The following is a 22960-nucleotide window of genomic DNA, read 5'->3' on the forward strand; positions in this document are numbered from 1 at the left end:
CAAGTATTTAGAAGAGCAATATATTTTATCACCGCTCAAACAAATTAAAATAAAAGCACTTAAACATTTGAATTGGTCCGTTATTTATAGCAGCATTTATTATCATACCAAGCATATGACATTTTATTTACAGCATACCATGATGTTACGCACCACGTGAGTGCCGCGTTCCCGATCACAAAACTCTCCTCTCCACCGTGGCGTGAATAAATCACAATCCGAATGCACGAGTTTTAGGTTTTATCCTATAGTTTTATTACTGAGGTGGCATGCACATGTGCACTTTCATTTTGTCGGATTTCCATGAGTGAAACAGGGGCGCATGACATACGTCACGACCAAACGTTAGCGATTGGTTATGGCAGATCCAGAGTGGCTCAGGGCAGATCCAATAGTTTTAAACCTCAACAGGGTGCCTGCCTTCGCGGAAATAAACCTTTGTCAATGAAGAGTGGCCAGACTTTATGTAGAAATGAAATGTACGAGAGTCTGGTAAAACCAGGCTATATTTTTGTAGGGCTGTCCTCGACTAAGGATTTAGACATTCGAATCAGAATTGTCGAATCTCTATGGTCGACCGATAGTCGAATCATCTATGTGTGTGTGAATGGGTTGGGAGGGGACACCAGTCAGCACGAGGGTAAAACTATTCTTATTTTTCTTTACACGCGACTGCATCCAGCAACAACTTTAATAAAACGACCAAAACTGCCTGCCAACTGACAGACGAACTGACAATGGCTTTCTTATTTAGGTTTAAATAAAAGGTGGTGGATAAACATTCGTAAACCGTTTTCTCATAACATGTTAAAGCCGCGATTGAAATACAGAACATCAAACAAATATATAAAAGAAGTCAAATTCTCGAAGTCCATTGCTCGAAGTCAAAAGTGTCTAGTAATTTAAGAAAGTCTTTTGAAAGTGGTTTGGAGTGACAGCAGATGTGGATGTTAAAATCCCCTAAAATCAAGATTCTATCATGACTAGTGACAATTTCTCCCGTGAATTCAAATTAATTGAGAAAATCCTTGTGTACATGAGGTGGCCAATATATAATTGCAACAACCACTGGGTTGTCCAAAGAGAGCAGAAACAACTGAACTTCAAAGCTACTACGAGTCCCAGTTGATCAACAACGACAGAGAAGAGTCTTTAAACACCGCCGCTAATCCCCCACCACGACCGGATAACCGAGGGGAATTTAAAAATGTACAGCCCTGTGGCACCAGCTCAGTGAAAGGACTCAAGTCTCCAGGTTTAATCCAGGTTTCCGTAATTCATTGTATATCCAAGGCATGTGTAGTAAAAAAGTTATTTAATAAAAACGTTTTGTTTACCAGAGAGCGCGGGTTGATCAAAGCCACCTTATATAGCGATGAATCTCCCTGAAGCTGCTTTGTCCGACACAACGGTCGAAGATTAAAAATGTTCACACCACGGCGAACACAGGGAGGAGGACAGCGTGAAGACATGGAAAGAACACTGGGTACAATAGGCCGAAGCCACCGAGGCAACGCTTCCAGCCAACTCCAGCAAGCACTGCATTCAGAGGCCAAACCAGGCCTATCAGACAACCCATGCGACATCCACGCAGAGGATCTCAGCCGAGCAGCAACTCCGCCCACCTTTCCACGTTTCCACCGATGTTTCCTTTTCCAATGCAGGTCAGCCAGACGCCAGCAATGGTGTACAGGGAGATATGAATGTGTAGGCAGAGAAGTGCGTGACAAACCAATGTCACACCTGGCAGTTTCAATAGCCACTCGAATGTACATGAGTGTTTGGCGGTCATAAACAAACACCTTATTACAGTTTGTGATTAAAAGAGACACGCTTAAAAACATAAAAAATACAGACGACAAGGAGAGCAGCAGACGGGATGCCACACACGGCGCCATCTTGAATGAGACAAAGCGTATTGTGATATAGTTAATTATTTTTCATAATGTAATGATAAAAATTAAACTTTCATATATTTTAGATTCATTGCACACCAACTGAAATATTTCAGGTCTTTTATTGTTTTAATACTGATGATTTTGGCATACAGCTCATGAAAACCCAAAATTTCCAACCCGACTGCTGTCCAGAAGGCCATCATTGACATCCTCAAGCGAGAGAGTAAGACACAGAAAGACATTTCTGAACGAATAGGCTGTTCCCAGAGTGCTGTATCAAGGCACCTCAGTCGGAAGTCTGTGGGAATGAAAAAGTGAGGCAAAAAACACTGCACAACGAGAAGGTGACCGGTTTGTTGAGGAGAAGTACCGATTCCAGACCTTGGGGGACCTGCGGAAGCAGTGGACTGAGTCTGGAGTAGAAACATCCAGAGCCACCGTGCACAGGCCTGTGCAGGAAATGGGCTACAGGTGCCGCATTCCCCAGGCCAAGCCACTTTTTGGGTACAGAGAAGCAGCACTGGACTGTTGCTCAGTGGTCCAAAATACTTTTCTCGGATGAAAGCAAATTTTGCATGTCATTCGGAAATGAAGGTGCCAGAGTCTGGAGGAAGACTGGGGAGAAGGAAATGCCAAAATGCCTGAAGTCCAGTGTCAAGTACCCACAGTCAGGGTGCGTTCACACTTGTCGTGTTTGGTTCGATTAAAACGATCCCTGGTGCGCTTGTTTGTTTAGTGCGGTTCATTTGAACATATGTGAACGCTGCCAGCCGAACCCCAAAAACCGGACGTAATGTCACAAGATGCGACGCGTAGTCAGCTGATTTGAAGACGCGGAAAGATCAGTGTATCCAAAATGAATAATGTACGTTAGAGGGCAAACGTAGAGCAACGAGGAAGTGCCTCATCAATATTTGGTCCGACGAGCATGTTTCGAAAATGCTAGAAGAAACGCACAAAAAGCATATCTGGTTCTTCTCATGAAAGGATCCGTGTTACCCATTAGTCGGTACAGAAGACAGAACTGCGCCGTCTCTTTTCTGCATACAACGGAGGAAATACTGTTGCTGTTTTGAATGTTTTGAACATTTTATGAGTTTCATGAGTTCTCAACAGGTAAAAATAATGCCATATGTACACGCATAAAATGATCGCGTTTAATCCAGCACACAGTATTGTTTTGAACATTTTATGAGCTCTTCATTAATTTCTCAGCTGGTAAAAATAATGCCATATGTACACGCATAAAATGACCGTGTGTAATCCAGCACACAGCATTGTTTTGATTGTTCGGTAAGCAAGCTCCTACATCATATAAGCCGACCAATCAGGTTGTGAGCGTCTCCCTGAGCCTTTGGTTCGGTAACTAGGTTTGCTGTTAAAAATGCCAGTGTGAACGCTAAACGGACCAGGACTATATTTTTTGTTTTTTGGTCCGAACCAAACTAACCGAACTACAAGTGTGAACGCACCCTCAGTGATAGTCTGGGGTGCCATGTCAGCTGCTGGTGTTGGTCCACTGTGTTTGATCAAGGGCAGGGTCAATGCAGCTAGCTGTCAGGAGATTTTGGAGCACTTCATGCTTCCGTCTGCTGAAAAGATTTATGGAGATGAAGATTTTGTTTTTCAGCACAACCTGGCACCTGCTCACAGTGCCAAAACCACTGGTAAATGGTTTACTGACCATGGTATTACTGTGCTCAATTGGCCTGCCAACTCTCCTGACCTGAACCCCATAGAGAATCTGTGGGACAATGGCCCTCATTTATCAATCTTGCGTAGAACCGGGCATATATGTTGGCATAAGATTATGCTTACACTCCTCTCACCGCCTGATTTATGAAACTGTGCGCACCTCTGCAATCCAGGTGTACGCAATACCTGCCATTGATAAATGCCCTGGCAGAAACCGATCGTCATTAGAATAACACGCCCCTATATATTCAAGTCTCCGCCTCCCCCACGCCCTCATTTTACACCATGGACACGGAAGACGGCAAAAAAAAAGCTGAACTTCTCAGTGGAGATCGGGCACGTCTCAATCATTTTACTAGTCCATTAGTCAGGGCACGGATTAGGACATAAGTCAATGGGCTGACTCCCTGATCAGTGCCCTGACTACTGAACTAGTGAGATGATTGAGACGCGCCCATCGAGCCGCTCACCAGGGAAGTGGGAAAAAATGAAATTGTTTAAAGAGTGAGGTTAAAGGCACCCACAAAAACAAAATATGGACCTAAATTACGAGTATTGTTAATAGTGTGGGGGTTGAGAAGCGCACTCCAGAAGTTTAAATAGCTGTTTAGATGAGAAATTATCAATGCATTATTTTACAGAACATGTTTTGAAACAATTAGCATTTAATTTCGTATCATGGCACATGTAGGCTATTGGGGTGTACAATAGTGATGATGATGTGATGTGGAGTACCATTCATTCACATTAATAATTGCATGACAATTTGTACGATTCTTCTTATTATGATTTTTTATTATTAATGACGCTTAGTTATTTAGAAGAAGAATGTCGTCGTTATTATTTATTTTATTATTTAAAAGAAGAAGAATGTCTTTTTTACTATTTTGTCAGTCTGAATTATTTTCAGTCCCAGTCCGTGCGCAGCTGTCGGGCCTAACCCTGAAACGTCAGGTAAAGCGCACAGGCTCGCAACTGGTGGAATACATGCCAAAATCAAATGCTTTGGTAAAGTCACATTAAAGTCCATGTTGTAGTAATTTTATAGCAAGTTTATAATTACTATGTTGTTGTTGTTGTTGTTTACAGTGGGTCATAATATAGCATATCTTTGTTAGTGCGTTTTGTGGTGTTGGGAATTGTTTTTCTGCGTATTTTCGCACTAACTCAAAATGTACGTACACCAACTCCTGAGCTGGCGTAGGATTTGAGCGCGTGTGTGTACGTACACCACCTCCTGAGCTGGCGTAGGATTTGAGCGTGCCGTACGCCAACGTCCATATTGATAAATCTCAAAGTCACCGTGGGTTTGGGTGTACGCAAGGTGTACGCTGGAAATTTGGTGTACGCACTTTTGATAAATGAGGGCCATTGTGAAGAGAAAGCTGAGAGACACAAGACCCAACACTCTGGATGAGCTTAAGGCCCCTATCGAAGCATCCTGGGCCTACATAACCCCTCAGCATCCCCTGATCGCCTCCATGCCACGCCGCACTGAAGCAGTCATTTCTGCAAAAGGATTCCCGACCAAGTATTGAGTGCATAACTGAACATAATTATTTGAAGGTTGACTTTTTTTGTTTTAAAAACACTTTTCTTTTATTGGTCGGATGAAATATATTTTTTTGATTACTTCATTAGTACATGAGTCGGTGGGTGGGGCTACTGAACTTCACGCGCTTATTATTCTGCAGAGGCTGTGTTTCGTCACGCACTGACGTCAGTAGAAGCAAACACCCCTTTTTCTGGGCCTGGTGTCTATAAAAGATTTTGTTTGACTAACAAGGATGTTTTCAGCGCTGAAATTTACAGAATAATCTTATATTACCATGACCTTTTATAAATCAGTGAATGAAGCAGTGAATGTTGAACAATAGTAATCTGGGGCCATCTACGATCTTTGACAGGTATGGGGTTAATACAAACTTTTTAGTTACTTTTTAGTTATCTCTATGCTATTGAAATTGTGGGTTACATATTTGTCACCTTTTTCACCCAAGGAGTTTACATTTGATGATAGTAATTCATCTGCTGTATTCTCTTGTCCTCCATTCTCAAGGGTAAACTTTCTTTATAAACCATCTACTCATCCATATGCATTTATTTTGTGTAACACAAAAGGAGAGTCACATAGTCTCAGTCACCATTAGAAAAAAACCTGGGATTTGAGTCTCATTATGTTCTGACTGGCATCTCGGAAAAAAATAATAGGTTTGGCAGATGATCAGTTATTCTTGAGCAAAATATTGCTTTTAGTTTTTTTTTTTTTACTTGAGACTGTTTAGTCTGTAATTTACCTGTAACTGCTTTGTAAATATTAAAATAATGTTAACTGAATATGATGTGTGATTATTACATAAACAAGGTAATTTATCTTTTTATTAAGTGTTTGCAATTTCTTTTTAAAACTAAACCGTTAACCAAACTGAAATCAACATCGTGTTTCACTCAACTGACATCAACCTTATTTCAGCATAAGGTAAGCAAATCATCTGCGTAGATTTACGTTAGTTTTGAATGGCGTGTGTTGGAAACTCAGAAGTGAAGACCAGGAGAGCTTGGGTATATCTTTCGGGCAGGCGTTCCTCTTTATTGAGAAACACACGTGCCGTCTGTGGCTGCGGTCGTCCAAGTCTAATTCTAAACAGTATACATTGTAATTTATCCACATTTCAGGGGGAGGGATTTACACAGTAGAGGAGGAGACAATCTAAACAAAGGAATGCACATGTTGTTTAGGTAAAAGGGACACACCCCATACATTTCCAGGTCACCAGTCCTAATCCTATCAGCATAACAGTGCCAATCAAACCACCAATCCAAATCCTATCAGCATAACAGTACCAATCAGACGAAGAGATGAAAATGTGATCACTCTGACAATGTTGCTTATAGATCAGGAAGTGCATAAAGACAAAAGACTGATTAGCTTGATCTCCTTAGAATGTAGTCAACCTGAAACCTCCAAACTGTAAAGCATTATGTACATAACAAACTGTTAGTATACTATTACATTGGAACCTTGATATAACAATTTATAAATTTGTAATCCCACAGTCCCCCCTTTGAGAGTTCTAATAACTCTCACATAATACAAATTTAAACCTTTATAAGTCCATTCTATAGCTTATGTTTGTTAGCATAAGCCCCATCTTCAATTCATGTAACTTGAAAAAGTTACAGGCACATATCACTTGCTCTGTGTTGATTGTCTGTAGTGACGAGTGACATGCTGACACAGAAACAAACATGCCACTAGGGTCCGTGTAGTTCTTAAGGGTAATGTTCTTATGAATTATGTAGAAACCAGGGTGAACCTGCCGTTGAATTGACTGGGTAGGATGTTGTAGACCAGAAGTTCCTCCCATCATATGCCAGCCATGGGATTCTTGCTTCTCGGGAAGGTGGGTGTGGCATGCAGACATCTTTCCAGCAAACATGGCATTTCTTGACATATTCATAAGCTCTAAGAATAGGTTGTTTCTGGAGTCTACACTTTGTGCGATGTCCATGATGATTAGTAGCAAGGCAATCTTGATCATGTTGACAGATGACTGAAGTTCCCGTAGGTGATTCTCTGCGTTGTGTATTTTTTTTTTCATGACAATTGGCTCGGTAGTGGGTCTAGTTGTCCTCTAGAGGTTGTGGCTTCATACGCAGGTGAGGAAGTCGGTGCGTATAGATCTGGGGACAGCCATCAAGTGGTATCTGCACAGAGTAAGAAAGAAAACAAAAGACAGCAGAGCAGTATTTGTTCTAAAAGACTGCAAAGATTGGGGTTGTTTCCTCTGTTCAGTCTGAGTCTGCTATTGTGGTTCCTTCTTTCCCTATGTCTTAATTCCTGCGACACCTAAAGAACAGTGAGGTAAGGATGGACTAGTGGGTAGGGGAAAGCCTATGAGGGAATCTTCACCGCAGGATTGGCCCCCGATGCCTGGTGCATTCGGTTCTTTCCTGGGCTCCTCACTGGTCCGTGTGTCCTAACCTATCCCTGTCGGTGGAGGAACAACTTTACAGTGTGACACATGCGTCCAAGCTTTCCTTCCCTGACACAACACTGCAGCTGCTGTAATCAACATCACTTGATGTGGTCCATGCCACTTAGGCTCTAAGGGCTTGTTTTTGAATGACTTTATCATCACCCACTGACCTGGGATGATCGTGTGTCCACCTTCTGGTGGCGTCTGCCAACATGACTCAACTCTCTCTCTGGCACTCTGTACTGCCTTTGTGAGGTTTTCACAGTAAGTGATTAGGGCATCTGAGGCAATGTGAACATCAGCATTTCTAAGATCAATCACGCCTGGCATCTGCATTGGCCGTCCTGTAATAACCTCATGAGGGCTCAGTCCTACGGATCTGTTAGGTGACGCTCTCATACTACACAGAACTGCTGGCAGCGCCTCAACCCATGATACTCCTTCCTGATGCATTTTGCTTAGTCTGGTTTTGATTGTTCTGTTGGCACGTTCAACCTGTCCTGATGCTTGTGGCCTGTAGGGGCAGTGAAGATTCCACTTAACTTTCAACATTTTAGACACTTCCTTGACTACCTGTCCTGTGAAGTGTGTACCTTGATCTGAGTCAATGGAATCTGGTAATCCCCATCTAGGAATGAAATCAGTGACAAGACATTTAGCGGTATGTGCAGCTGTAGCACGCCCTGTTGGATAAGCTTCTATCCATCTTGAGAACTTGTCTATCACAACCAAAACATCAGTTTTACCCTTACAAGGAGGCAACGATATGTAATCAACTTGCAGGTGACGAAATGGTCCTGGTGGAGCTGGAGTATGTGTTGCTGCTGTAATTGCTGCTGGCACATCATTATTTTTCTGACATGTAACGCATCTTTTGACTGTTTCGTTAGCTACATTTCTGAATTTTGAATTCCACCATTGATTTGAGAACCTGTGATTCATTGCTGCTGGACCACTGTGACCCAAATTGTGTATTTGTTGAGCCAAATATGGAAGCAGTGATTCTGGGGCAACATACTTTCCCCCCTTGGTCCAGCAGCCAGATGAATCCACTGTGGCTCCTTTGTCTAACCATGTCCATGCTTCATATAGAGGAACATCTTTGTACAGGTCAATTATTGATTCAGGAGGCAGAATCGTCTTTTGTGCTGTACTACCTGAACATACTTGTACAGTTGCATAGGAACAAGCTTGTTTAGCAGCTACATCAGCAAGAGCATTACCTTTAGCTTCCATAGTATTAGTTGTGAGATGTGCTTTCACTTTGATCACCGCTAATTTCTTTGGAAGTTTCATGGCAAACATTAGATCTTTTACTAATCCAGCATGCTTAATGGGGGATCCAGCAGAAGTTAGAAACTGTCTACTTTGCCAAATGACACCAAAATCATGAATTACCCCAAAAGCATACCTGGAATCAGTGTAGATATTTGCAACCGATCCTGAAGCTAGCGTGCATGCCCTAGTTAAGGCTACTAGTTCTGCAGCTTGAGCTGAAAAATGATCTGGAAGACGTCCTGAAGCTACCACTTCAGTGGTGGAAGTGACTGCATAACCTGCTCTTCTGTTACCTACAATCACTTGAGCTGAACCATCAACAAACAACTCCAAATCTGCATTCTCAATGGGAGTTTCTGCTATTTCACTTGTAGCTGCGTATGTGAGCGTAACACAATCGTGAGTCATTTCTCCTTCATCCTCTAACAAAACTTCAGTCATTGCAGACATCATACATGAGGATGGGTTCGTGACAGGTGCACGCTGTAAAACAATGTTCGGGGCTGTGAGGATTGTTAACCAATTTCCCCAACGAGAAGAGGTGACAGAAGTGACTTTTGCTTGACTCATTAGTGCGGACACTGCATGAGGGCATCTTACGTTTACAGTCTGTCCTAACACCATTCCTGATGAAGCCTGAAGGGCTGGATCATTGTTTAAACCTTCAGCCAATTTAGTAGGAATTACTGTAATTTCTGCACCTGTATCAAGCAAAAAGTCAGTCTCTTTCTCGTGTTTGCTACCTTTCACAAAAATTTTATTGTTATTGTGATGGATTACAGGGGAAAGGTAGCTACTCACAGCCCCAACAATTAGTTTTTTGCCTGTTCATTTTGTGCTTTTAGAAGAGCCTGATCAAGCTGTCCTAAAGTTTCAGTGTACCCTGGCGGAACTACTTCAGGATTGTAGGCTGGCTGAGAAGGAACAGAATTATGCATAGCATTTCTTTTACTATCTTGCAACTTCTTCCTACACTCTTTCTCCCAGTGACCTGATTTTTCACAGTAGTTACATTTGCCTTCTCTCTTAGGCCATCTGTTGTCTTGATTTCTTGTGCTAAACGTAGCTGCTACTACTCTTACTTTTGCCTTAACATCCGCATCTCTTTCCCATGTAGCTAACCTTTCTAGGTTACTTCTGAGAGTATTGTTAGACCAAGTTAGATCTAGGAATGGCAATGCTTTTCTGTACTCGGCTAAAAGACCATCTGACCAGACACGAACAAAAGCTCCCTGGTCATCTAAAACACATTCAGAATCATCAACTATTCCACTGTAAGTTACAGCTGACTGACAAAATCTTTCAGTGTATTCGCTGACAGTTTCTTCTTTCCTTTGCACACAGTTAGTGATTTTGGACCAGTCTACTTTGGGTCCCATGATATTCTTTAGAATTTTCAAAACACCTTCTCTCATATCGCCTTTACTGACATGTTGTAGTTCAGAAGTAACAGCAGACTCAAAACTGTTGAATTCAGATTCAGTTAGAATTTGTGACATCAGCTGTGTGACTTCTGTTAACGACATGTCGTAGAGACGCATTTTGCATAACAATGTCCTTCTAAATTCAGAAAAATGTGTGCGTGCTGAGGGTAAGCTCTGGGATAATCTTTCTATGTCTTTAGGTGCTAGACCTTTAGCTACAGTTTGTACTTGTTCAACAGAGTTATGAGGAACACTTTCAATCCCAGATCTTTTCCTTGCACCACATACCTTCACTGAATCGACAGGCACATCAGTTACTGTTTGGATAGCTACATCTGTTTCAAACAAAGTTTGTAATTTAGGATAAGTGTTATCAGTCTGACTAACTTCATTCACATCAGTTTTCTCTGCAGCTTTGTTGCGGTTCAATATCTTTGTCAAAGATGCTACCCTAGCACTGAACTCTTTGTTCTGTTTCTCTAGCTCTGAGATACGCTGAGACTGTTGTCTAGCTAGCGCTAAACCAAATTCTCTGAGACAACAAATAATGCCTTTCACATTGTTCTTGCGAATACAGGCTCCTAAAACTTTTTTACATTCATCAATTGACCAAGTCTTGTCTGGATGGATTTCATATTTCTTTGTCAAATACAATCTGACTGACTCAGTCACAATTGAGTCCATGTGCTCTCCTAACAATGACTTAAATTCACTATCTGACCACAAAGGCGTCGCAAGAACACCTTTTTCAATTGTGGAGATCAGTCTAGCATTCTTTCTAAACATGTTTCTTTGTAACCACACAATCAAAACACTAAAACTCTAGTTAACAGAGGGTATACTTGTTAACATAGATCAACTACTGTTAACCTTCCTTGGTAAAACAGAGGACAACACAAATATTAGCCTGCAATGCTAATCTTCCCTGCTGAAAAACAGAGGCTGAACAACTATTAGCTGGTGATGCTAATTCTTCCCTGTCTGGAACAGAGGTAAAACAATTCTTCCCTGCTTGAAAAACAGAGGCTTAAACAATTCTTCCCTGCTTGAAAAACAGAGGCTTAAACAATTATTCCCTGCTTGAAAAACAGAGGCTTAAACAATTCTTCCCTGCTTGAAAAACAGAGGCTTAAACAATTCTTCCCTGCCGAAACAGAGGCTTACAAACTATTAGCTTGTGATGCTAACCTTCCCTGCCTGGAAAACAGAGGATAACTTTCATCTCTAAAACACATTTTTTAGAGGATAACTTAGTTAATCAAACCCTACAGCTGTCTGATAACTCTTCTCTGGCTGTGCAGAGGATAACAAATTTGTACTGGTCTTAATGGTTCTTTTGGATAGAGTGACTCACCAACCCTTGGTTGTACAGAACAATTCAGCTGGATTCAGTCTGGAACGAAGTCAGAATCTTTGCTGAGCTGGATTCAGTCTGGAACGTGGTCAGAATCTTTGTTGAGCTGGATTCAGTCTGGAACAAAGTCAGAATCTTTGCTGAGCTGGATTCAGTCTGGAACGTGGTCAGAATCTTTGTTGAGCTGGATTCAGGTGGAACGAAGTCAGAATCTTTGTTGAGCTGGATTCAGGTGAGGATCTCTATCCAGGTCACGGCACCAAAACTGTTGGAAACTCAGAAGTGAAGACCAGGAGAGCTTGGGTATATCTTTCGGGCAGGCGTTCCTCTTTATTGAGAAACACACGTGCCGTCTGTGGCTGCGGTCGTCCAAGTCTAATTCTAAACAGTATACATTGTAATTTATCCACATTTCAGGGGGAGGGATTTACACAGTAGAGGAGGAGACAATCTAAACAAAGGAATGCACATGTTGTTTATGTAAAAGGGACACACCCCATACATTTCCAGGTCACCAGTCCTAATCCTATCAGCATAACAGTGCCAATCAAACCACCAATCCAAATCCTATCAGCATAACAGTACCAATCAGACGAAGAGATGCAAATGTGATCACTCTGACAATGTTGCTTATAGATCAGGAAGTGCATAAAGACAAAAGACTGATTAGCTTGATCTCCTTAGAATGTAGTCAACCTGAAACCTCCAAACTGTAAAGCATTATGTACATAACAAACTGTTAGTATACTATTACATTGGAACCTTGATATAACAATTTATAAATTTGTAATCCCACACGTGTCTGACTTTGGTCTTTGATGCCGTGAGTAACGTTGATTCTATGCCAATGTGCTATCTGGGTAAAACCCAAAAGGTTCAGCTTAAATGAATAAAGGTCCTAAAGGTCCTAGAAAGGCCATGCAGAGTGGCCAGGATTTACAATTTTGCATCATCCACACGTCGGCCAGAGAGCATTCGCGATCAGATGCTGATGGCCCGGCAACATTTTCCCAATTAGCAAACGCTCTCTGAGCTACAGTACGTCTTGCCGATGGAACTTTGTGCACCGGGTCAGCCCGATGTACATGTGCTAGGGATATATGACATACATTTAGAGCCAAATCTTGTACTGCAGGTCTCATTCACATTTTGAATGAAGTGACAACTAAACTTTGGCTCATTAAAAATCTGATATTTGATGGACAGACACATGATCTCATTTCTGTTTTCTGTTATTAAATCAGGGTTCACTTGAATCTTCACATATATTCCTTGAACAAGTGAAATATAACTGAAGGGAAATTTTAAAGGTGATGATCCTGTAGTTTGTTTCAACCTGTTGAAACCAATAAAATGTTGTTAATGTGCCAATTTACAGAAGACCTCAGACATCACCATAATGAATGAGGTGAAAACAGGGAACTTTTGGCTCTTCAGCGGCTCAGTTAAACATTGTGGCCTGTACTTTTTAAATGCAGATTGAATCAGAACGCAGTGATCACAGTTCACACCTGCAGTGAAGACCCGCCCACAACAATTCACCAATAAATACTGGGAATATTCACATCATCCTACAAGAGAAGGACAAACTCCAGGGCTAACAGCTGAACTCTGTGTGACCGTTAAAGATGGAGTTTATTAAAGAGGAGATTGAAGACATGAGAGATCCAGAACCATCCAGAATAAAACATGAAGATACTGAGGAACAAACAGGTTGGTGTCCATTCTTGATTCTCCATTGACTACTTTGGTAATTTATTACAAATTAAATAAGGGTATGGTATAAGTGCAGGTTATGAACGATTAATGATTATAAACATGTATAGTACTTGACAAATGTATTGTTAACTATCGATCTATATATATAAAAATACAAATTTTGCTTCATGAAAGATCTGATACCTTATCTTCACTTGAACTGATTCTAACTTGATGTGTATTTTAGACCAGGTGGAAGTGAAACTGGAAAGACAAGAATTGAATGAAGTGAAGGAGGAACATCATAACTCTACAACTCAAAGAACAAAAGCCAAAAAGCTGCACACCTGCACTCAGTGTGGAAAGAGTTTGTCACTTAAAAGAAGCCTTAACAGACACATGAGAATTCACACTGGAGAGAAACCGTATACATGTACTCAGTGTGGAAAGGGTTGCAGACATAAAGGAGACCTTAACAGACACATGAGAATTCACACTGGAGAGAAACCGTATACATGCCCTCAGTGTGGAAAGAGTTTCACACATAAAGGAAATCTTAACAGACACATGAGAATTCACACTGGAGAGAAACCGAATACATGCACTCAGTGTGGAAAGAGTTTCACACATAAAGCAGACCTTAACACACACATGAGAATTCACACTGGAGAGAAACCGTATACATGCACTCAGTGTGGAAAGGGTTGCAGACATAAAGGAGACCTTAACAAACACATGAGAATTCACACTGGTGAGAAACCGTATACATGCCCTCAGTGTGGAAAGGGTTTCACACGTAAAGAATACCTTAGCACACACATGAGAATTCACACTGGAGAGAAACCGTATACATGCCCTCAATGTGGAAAGAGTTTCATACTAAAAGTAAACTTTAACACACACATGAGAATTCACACTGGCGAGAAACTGTATATATGCACTCAGTGTGGAAAGAGTTTCACACATAAAGGAAACTTTGACAAACACATGAGAGTACACTCTGGAGATAAACCATTTAAGTGTGATCAGTGTGGTAAAGATTTTATTTCATCATCACATCTAAAAGAACACCTGACAGTTCATTCAGATGAGAAGCCTCATGTGTGTTCTCTCTGTGGAAAGAGTTTTTCAAGGCTGTTCAGTTTTAAACTGCACCAGAAAACACATGATGAAGTGAGAGATTATGTGTGCTGTGAGTGTAGGAAGAGCTTTACTAGATATGACCATCTGAAACGGCACCAAAGAACTCATACTGGATAAAGTTTCACTCAGTCTGGAATCCTGAATACACATGAGCAAGTGACTGATTTTAAAACGTGCTGTTCTTTGTCACAGTGAGCAAATGTTTTCTTCAGATCAAAAATGTAAATCATGAAATCATATGTAGTTAATTAATTAATAAACTAGTGTTGCTGTGAAATACCACAAGATTTGTGCTTTATTCAGTTATTCACGTGAAGATCATTTAATTATTCTTTGATTGGACGCTTACGCAAAGAAATACCAAAATTAAAAGAGACTGCAAACAAATGTAACAAAAGTTATTTGTGAAAAAATTTCCTTAATTTTAGTTTTTAATTTCAATGTTTTTTTTTTCAAATTTGTTTGTTTAATTACATAAAACCAGTTAATTCTCTACATTAAAATTACATCAGAATTCAATAATAGTGTCCTAGTTAAAAAATTTTTGACATGAATGCCCTCTCAAGTGAAAATTTGAATGTAGCCTATGTAACGTGATGGCATAAGCTCTGTACACCAGATGTGGGACACGTGTCAGTGTCCTGCACGGGTCCGATTTTATAAATCCGCACCCGCCTGTACCGACGGTGCGTTAATCCGCATCCGACCCATTTTCCGACACGGAGCACTAATTCAAATCTGCACTCGACCCGCTTAAAATAGAACCGACACCTGATTTGCACCCAAAATAAAATCAGTTTAGCATATAACATTACATAGGCCTACACATTTATTGCTACTGATTTCACCCTGTGCTACAAGATGCACACATCGTGCAGCTCTTCTGTCAGAAATGGATTCAAAACTGAGCTTGCGCATATATAATGTGCGTGTCCGGCTCTGAGCTTTGAGTCCGGTGTGCGACCCGCTCGAAGCCTTGTGAGATTTGAGATTGAAAGTGAGAGAATCCAGGGAGGGCGCGCATCGGCGCGAGCACAAATAACCTGATATTGTTTTAAAATTATCTGATTAACTTGAAATACAGGCAAGACAAGAATATGCATACATTTTTACGTTTGTACGTGACTGTTTTAAACCCGTGTTAGACCCTTGTTTCCCCCTTGTCCGACCCGCACCTGTATCCGACACAGTTGGATGTTTTTCACCCGTTTCCACAAAATTTGCGGGTCGACGTCACATGACTTGACTCCAGTCACAAATTTAAGGACTTGAGACTTGCTTGACTAAATTAAGAAAATTACTTGACTTTGAGTTGAGATCCAGTGACTGACATTATGAGGTTTTGAGATTGACTTTTGTTAATATTAAGTTGTGTTGGTTGGTGTTTTGGTTTTTCCTTTTGTTGCAGGTTGGGTGCATAGACCGTAAAAAAATATGGACGACTCGACATCATCCGTTTCCGCTTGGCAGATTTGAAGCTTTCAGGCGGCCTTGCACGGCGAGGACATCTTGGGACAGAGTCTGCGCAGTAGCGATTTCGGGACCGGAGTTGCGCAGTAGAGCACAGGAAGTAGAGCAGGAAGTACAGCTGCGATATCAAAAGCCCGCCCACACTCTCGCAGATGCAGAACAATTAATTATGTTGGTGTGAAATAAACAGTTATGGAAACGTAGAAATTAAAGCTAAAGCTCTAATCTGCTCCCAAAAATTTCGAAAAAAGTCTGTTAGTGCCTCAGTGACAACTTCACTCAGAGAAGCCGTCAGTCTCAGCTGTCAATCATGACGTCACCCCCCCCCCCCCCCCCCCGTTTTTATAGCATCAAATAACTAACTCAAACTAAACTTATTTTTAAAACGAACACCTGAAATGAAATCATCGTGATGATAACTGCCTTCAGTGACATAAACTAACTTTGGGGAAAATTTTTTGAAGTGTAATTTTATTATTTAGTTTGCCTCGCGTCCATTAGAAAACACAGAGGGGCGGCTATACTGGGACCGGTCACCGGGGGGCGATCGAGGCGCGAAAGCTTCAGTAAATGAGAGGGAGACTGCAGGCTTGGTTGGGTGATTGGTGTGGGAATTGCATGCATCTGTTGCTCATCACAGGATCTGATTTAAGTACGGAGAAAGAGGTTTTCGGGGCAGTTGTTCAGCGCTTGTTCAGGAGCAGTTTGCTATGCACTCTTATGTTTTGTTTTGTTTTGGTTGGGTTGTACATTTATTAATTTTTGGAACTAAATCTTGACTCACTGGGGCCCAGGTCATGAGGCAGACAGACTGGCTTAACCAACCTTCTGCTAGCTGTCTCACATCACCAGAGTCAGCTAAATCCCAGCACATAGAGACTCTTTCACCTAGATATTATCACATGGAGACTGTCTGTTCCCTGAATTAGTAAATACAAAACACCATCACAACCATTCAACAGTAAAAATGTAATTGATGTCCAGCAAATAAACAACAGATATAGGCCTAATACAGATGAAAAAATAATAAAGCTCGGGTTGCTGAATATTCAATCCATTTCTCCAAAAGCGCTTATTGTTAATGATATGATTACAGATCATAACCTAGATGTTCTGTGTTTGACAAAAACCTGACGACTACATAACTTTAAATGAGTTCCTCCCCCATATTATTATGTAATAATATTCATAATAATATGGGGGAGGGCTTCAAATATGGTAGGACTATCACCGCTGTGACCGTCCCCTCGCTTCAAATATGGTCGGACTATCAAAGCTGTGACTAAAGATTGCTTTGTAAATAATCTACCTTATCAGTTCCATCTCCTCAGCATCCCAGATAGCCAAGAGGAACTTGATGTTGCAACAGAAACTATTGACTCACAGAAACTATTGATGCACTTTAGATGATTTATGAACTTCTTAACTAGTAAGATTGATAATACCAACTTTATTTGTTAAGCCCTTTACAACAACCACAGTTGACCAAAGTGCTGTACAGAAAAACATATATACAATTAATAGCCACTCAATAAAAGCATTCAAAGTAACAAATTAAATCAAATAAATAAAGTCGACATCTAAGTGTCAAAAGCCAAAGAAAAAAGATGGGTTTTAAGATGGGTTTTGAAAACAGACAGAGAAGAAGCCTGCTTAACATGCAAAGGCAGATCATTCCATAGTTTAGGGGCAAACACAGCAAATGCACGATCCCCTCTGAGCTTAGGCTTAGATTTAGGCACAGTCAGAAGCAGCTGATCATCTGATCTGAGTGAGCGGACCGGTTTATAAGAGTGCACAAGCTCAGAGAGGTATGACAGGGCAAGACCATTAAGTGATTTAAAAACAAATAACAGAATTTTAAAATGGATCCTAAATTGAATAGGCAACCAATGTAAAGAACCTAAAATAGGGGAAATGTGCTCATGTTTACGTGTGCCCGTTAAAAGACGTGCTGTTGCATTTTGTACCATCTGGAGACGGGTGATGGAGGACCCACTAACCCCCACATATAATGAATTACAGTAATCCAGCCGTGTAGTTACAAAGGCATGGATTACAGTTTCAAACTGTTGTCTTGGAATCCAAGATGGCCGCACATGTGTAGTAGTGTTTGTTTGTCTAAAGTTTGTCTAATGTTTGCTGAACCCGACGAATCTACCAAGAAGTGGAATTTCTTTTATATTATTTTATTTTAATGCCTCAACTTCCTGACTAATTTCTGCCCATTGCCTACACCATCTCAGCTGCTAAGTTTTGCTGGAATTGTTTGCTGCTGCTGCCTGGCTGCGTTGACCTGGCTAATTGATTAACTCTCACTGCATGCTGCTCTGGCTGTTTGGCTTCATCTCCTTGCTGTTGTTGCTGCTCATGTCTCCCCGCCACATGGATTTGTTTGCTACTGCTGCTTGGCTGCGTTGACCTGGCTAATTCATTAACCCTCACTGCATGCTGCTCTAGCTGTTTGGCTGGCACCTTCTTGCTGTTGTTGCTGCCCAAGTTTCCCCCTGCATGGTCTTCAACAGGCTTCCTACTTGGCCTTACTGGTAAACTATGATACCCGTCTTGTTGCTTCACCTGGTTTCGACTGGTAAGACATTTCCTTTGCCTGCATCTGTGCTTGTTTTCTGAGCCACTGAACTCTCCAGCCTTCTAATTGCCTGCACAAGCAGTCATCTGCCAAGCAAACTGCATTTTTTTTAAGCTGTAACTCTACAGTGCCAAAAATGACATTTTTTCTGTTGAGTTTTGTCTTGCTCTGGGGACACGGGCATATGAACTATGACTCTTATGAAACCTCTCTAGTGAAGGCTTGGGGTCCCTCACTTGTTCCCAGTATGACTTGCTCCAGGCCAGAGCTACCTGTGCAAAAACTACAGCCCTTTCATGGTCCTCCTCCAGAATCCCTTCTTCGCTCTTTGTGTCTTGCTGTTCTGAAAAGCTTTACTGTTTTATCTGACAATGATCTTATGTTGTTTTTTAACTCACTACATACGGGAAAAAAAATGCTGTGAGCCTTGGTGCAACAATGAAAGAGAGATGTTTGATTATTAGGTTGTTAATTATCTGTGGTGATGTGCAGCCAAATCCTGGCCCAGTTGATATTGACTCTAAGATCTGCAATACTCCGGCTGATTTTAAAAATAGGTCTGGGTTGGGTATTATTCATTTGAATATGCAAAGTATGCTCCCTAAGATTGATTCCTTACGTATTTGGGCAAAATCCACCGATGCAGATATTATAATTCTTTCAGAAACATGGCTCTCTAAATCAGTCACAGACAAAGACATTGCTGTCGGTGGATATAATGTCTTCAGAACTGACAGGCCTCGTAAGGCTGGGGGCGTGGCTTTATATGTAAAGAGCAAGTTCATTGCCAGTGTAGTTCTTTCCATATCTGTGAGTAAACAACTTGAATTTCTGGCCCTAAATGTTGAGGTGTATAAAGGCATGACGGTCACTGTTGTTGGAAGCTACAGACCACCCTCTGCAGTAGCTGACACCCTTCAGACGCTGTCACAGCTTTTATCACAGCTGCAGTACAGTGAGATTGTCCTGGCAGGCGATATGAACTGGGATTGGATCAAACCTGCTTCTGACGGATTCAAGGGTCTTTGCAGTGAATTAAATCTTACACAATTAATTGAGTCTCCTACTCGTCCAAATCCAAAACATCCAGAGAAATCTACTCTAATTGATTTGCTTTTGACCAATGCTCCCCATAAATTTTCTGAAATTGGTGTGTTTGCTAATGACATCAGTGATCATTGCACGATTGCTGCAGTTAGAAATGCCAAAATTCCAAAATCTAGGCCTCGATGCATTGAAAAACGTGATATGAAACATTTCTCCTTACAAGGTTTTACACATGATTTATTTTATTTTAATTGGGACAGCATTAGGCTTATTGATGATGTGGAAATAGCTTGGAAATACTTTCATAATGGATTTTTGCAACTTATTAATAAACATGCTCCACATGCTCCTTATTTTTTTACAAATTGCTGCAGATTTTGTTGCAAAACCGCTAATGTATATTTTTAATTTGTCTTTGGCTCAGAATGTTGTGCCATCAATCTGGAAATCTGCCCATGTCCTCCCCTTGTTAAAGGGAGGAGATCCTACCCTGCTAAACAACTATAGGCCTATCTCCAACTTGTCTGTGCTGTCAAAGGTCCTAGAACGACTAGTAAGTGAACAATTGAAAGAATACCTGAGTGTTAATAATATTCTCTCAGAGTTTCAGTCGGGTTTTCGAAAGGAACACAGTACCATCTCTGCTTCACTGAAGGTTGTGAATGACATCATTGAGGCACTGGACAGCAAAAAGATGTGTGCAGCTCTTTTCATCGATATTTCTAAAGCTTTTGATACAGTGAACCATTGTATTTTAAAACAGAGATTGCTCAACATTGGTCTTTCTGAGAAGGCAGTTGGTTGGTTTGAAAATTATCTCTCAGATAGGACTCAGTGCGTCACTTTTGACGGTATCTCTTCAAGTTTTTTACAAGTTGTATCGGGGGTTCTCAGGGATCGGTGCTGGGCCCACTTTTATTTACCATTTATGTCAATTACCTCGGTTCAAATGTCCACAATTCTCTGTTTCATTTTTATGCTGATGATACAATAATTTACGCTTGTGGAGAAACCCTTCATCAGACTTTTCAGTACCTGCAGGATGCCTTTGACACTGTACAATCTTGTCTATTTGACCTCAAGCTTGTGTTAAATGCAAATAAAACTAAGACGGTCCTGTTTTCAAATAATAGGAACTCTACAGCAACCCCTCCAAAAATTGTCACACTGCAAGGAAATTTAATAGAGCATGTGGCTGAGTATAGGTACTTGGGGCTTTTACTTGATGACCATTTGACTTTTAAGGCTCATATCCAAAGTTTAGCACGGAAACTTAGGTTAAAGCTAGGGTTCTATTATAGGAATAAGGCCTGCTTTTCTCCTGCAACAAGGAAGAAATTGGTAGAGGCTACTTTCATGACTCTTATGGACTATGGTGATTTTTTTATATATGCATGCCCCTAATAAATATTTGCACCAACTGGATTTAGTTTATCATGGTGCACTGAGATTTATTACAGGGTGCAAACCCTTTACACATTGTTGCACTCTGTATAGTCTAGTCCAGTGGCCTTCCCTTGCCCAGCGCAGACTAACCCGGTGGCGATTGTTTATATATAAATCCATCATTGGGACACTGCCCCCTTATTTATGTAGGCTTATGTCGTTCAAGGCCAGCACTCGCTCTCTGCGGTCTAACGATAATCTCCACCTGGTTGTGCCTAGGGCTCGCACAGAGTTAGGGAAGCAAGCATTTAGAATTTCTGCCCCTTTAGCGTGGAACCTGTTACAGATTGACTTGAAACTTGATAACTTGGTTTCCTTTGGTCAATTTAAGAGGATAGTAAAGTGCCGGGAAGCAGGCACAATGGGCACCTGTCCCTGCTTCACAAATTAGGAAAAGTCTATGGTTACAGTGGGATCTTTTTTTTTTTTTAAAAATATTTTTTATTTTTCTCTTGGTTGTTATTCCTTGTATGTTCATTGTATTTATTAGATTTTGTATTTTATGTGGAACTTTGATTGTGGCTTTCTTGGCCAGGGCTCCTTCGCAAAAGAGACTTGTTCGCAAAGGATTTCCCTGGTTAAATAAAGGTTAAATAAAAAAATAAAATAAAAATAGTCAGGATTGGCTTTATTTTGGCCAGCAGCCTCAAATGAAAAAAGCTTGATTTGACAACAGCCTTGATCTGACTGTCAAATTTAAGCTCAGGGTCCACTTTAACTCCTAGGTTTGTGATACTAGGTTTAATATAGGGTGTCAAGGAGCCCAGATCCACCGGCGGGGTCCCAGTGGTGCCTCCAAAAACCATCACTTCTGTTTTTTTATCATTAAAATTTAAAAAATTCAAAGCCATCCAGGCCTTTATATCGTCGAGACAAGCGAGTAATTGTCCAACAGAATTATCATTTTTCTTTTTAAGAGGAACATAAATCTGACTGTCATCTGCATAACAATGGAATGAAACGCCATACTTTTTAAGTATGGAACCAAGTGGAAGCAAATACAGAGAGAAAAGTAGAGGGCCGAGGACTGAGCCCTGTGGGACCCCACACAACAGAGGAGCAGAGGAGGATACGTAGTCACCTAACCTAACACAAAAAGTTTGATCCACTAAGTATGACCTAAACCACTCCAGAGCTATGCCACTGATGCCCACCCACTGCCTTAAACGTGAAATCAATATTTTATGATCCACTGTGTCAAATGCAGCAGTTAAATCTAAAAGCACCAGGATAACATAGTCACCAGAGTCAGTAGCTAAAAAGATATAATTAAAAATTATAATAGTATATTATGTTCTTCCAAAAAGGCCAATAATTGATTGTACACAATTTTCTCCAAGATTTTTGAAAGGAAAGGCAATTTAGAAATAGGCCCAAAATTAGCAAGAACTGACTGATCTAGGGCTGGTTTTTTAATCAGAGGTTGAACTACTGCATGTTTTAAAATTTCAGGGACCACGCCCGAGGTCAGACTACTATTTATAACTGTAACAACAGATGGTCCTATAGTTGGGAAAACCACCTTAAATAGTCGAGGGGGGACAGCATCATTTGCAGTACCCGAAGGCTTCAAATGACCAACAACCTCCTCTAAAGAGGAAAAAGTCACCTGCTCAAAATGATCAAAAACAGCCGAGCAAGGGACAGAGACTGAAGGGTCTGAAGCTGAAGGTACAATTTGAGACCTAATAGAAGTGACCTTATCAATAAAAAAGCAAAGGAAGTTTTCACACATAGCTGGGGATGTCTCCATATAAGCATTCTGCGGGGCATTTAAAAGTGAGTCAATGGTGTTAAACAAAACATGAGACTTGTGACAATTAGCCAGAATAATATCTGAGAAACGTTTTCTTTTAGCATCCTTCACAATTGCCTGGTAATGACGCCAGCAATCCCTTAACATTTGAAGAGACACCTGCAATTTGTCCTTTTTCCAC

General features: G+C 40.9%; 1 protein-coding gene and 1 pseudogene across 2 annotated transcripts in view; both read left to right on the top strand.

The window, feature by feature from the left end:
- Positions 1–14755, top strand: part of LOC137084558 (zinc finger protein 721-like) — a 72458-nt pseudogene extending 57703 nt beyond the window's left edge.
- Positions 1–22960, top strand: part of LOC137084841 (gastrula zinc finger protein XlCGF57.1-like) — a 103990-nt gene that overhangs the window by 8813 nt on the left and 72217 nt on the right. The window lies entirely within an intron of this gene.

This window comes from Pseudorasbora parva, chromosome 8, assembly GCF_024679245.1.
Source record: "Pseudorasbora parva isolate DD20220531a chromosome 8, ASM2467924v1, whole genome shotgun sequence".
NCBI lineage: Eukaryota > Metazoa > Chordata > Actinopteri > Cypriniformes > Gobionidae > Pseudorasbora > Pseudorasbora parva.